Here is a 1,040-nt window from a genome sequence, read left to right on the forward strand (position 1 = left end):
GGCAAAATATGAAGGTTGAATTGGATATATTTAAAAGTTTGGAATTTATATATATACTTTTGGAAGTTAAAGGATTAAATGTTACTAAAAAGTGAAGTTAAGGGATTTATTGTGCAATTTTGGGTTTTGGACCAATTAATTCAAACCTTTGACCCATTTTTCTCATTTCACAGCAAAACAAACACACACACAGTTACGGGAAGCAGAGACCGAGAAAGAAGAGAAAAAAGAGGAAAAGAAGAAGGGAAAAAGGAAAAGAAGAAGGGAAAAAGAAAAGGAAAGGAGGTAAGGTTGATATCTTCAAGTTGGGTTGAAATTTTTCATTTATTTTAGGTGATAAAGTATGAATTATGTTAAAATTTTTAGGGTTTTAACTTGTTGAATAATATGTCGAATTTTAGGGATATTTGCACGAATTGGAGCTCAAGTGTGGGGATTTATTCATTTCAAATTTTCAGCAAGGTATGGAGATGTCAAATTTTTGGGAAAACCCTAGAATCCGATTTTGGGGATTTTAATTAATTAATTGTGAAGTGATTATGTAAATGAAATATTTCACTTGGGAATTGATTTTATGGAACAAATGTATATTATGTGGGTGGAATTGTGATTACTAGTTTCATTAGATTGGAGAGTAAAATTAGTTTTAAATTTGAAATAATGATTATGTTGATAAATTAGTGATTAACCAAGGGATTATAAGGTGTGATTAGCTCCAATTAATAAAGGAAAATTTGAGAATTTATTTAAGTACCAAGAGCATTTAAATTATGTTATATTATTAGATATTAAGGTTTCTCGATTCGATAGTGGATAAATTGGTTATCATTATCGTATTTCAGGAGGTAACGAGGCGATTGGAAACGTCTATCAGCCTATCTAGCTTGTAGCTCATACCTTGTGAGTGGAAAAAACTTATTTTTCAGAAATAAGTCTTCATTAAATTTTAAAGTTATTTATTGTATAAAGTTGACTTCATAGCATGATTTTTAGAATAAATTGGATTTTATTAACAATTGCTTTTAAAGTTAAATTCAGTT

At 28.8% G+C, this 1,040-nt stretch overlaps 1 long non-coding RNA gene across 1 annotated transcript; it reads left to right on the top strand.

The window, feature by feature from the left end:
* The first annotated feature begins 245 nt into the window (after window positions 1-245).
* On the top strand, window positions 246-1,021 carry LOC111370264. Its single transcript, XR_002698360.1, has 3 exons — window positions 246-285; window positions 402-462; window positions 843-1,021. It is a non-coding gene; the product is annotated as an uncharacterized LOC111370264 (long non-coding RNA).
* The last annotated feature ends 19 nt before the right edge of the window (window positions 1,022-1,040 follow it).

Source organism: Olea europaea, chromosome 21 (assembly GCF_002742605.1).
Source record: "Olea europaea var. sylvestris chromosome 21, O_europaea_v1, whole genome shotgun sequence".
In the NCBI taxonomy this organism is placed as follows: Eukaryota; Viridiplantae; Streptophyta; class Magnoliopsida; order Lamiales; family Oleaceae; genus Olea; species Olea europaea.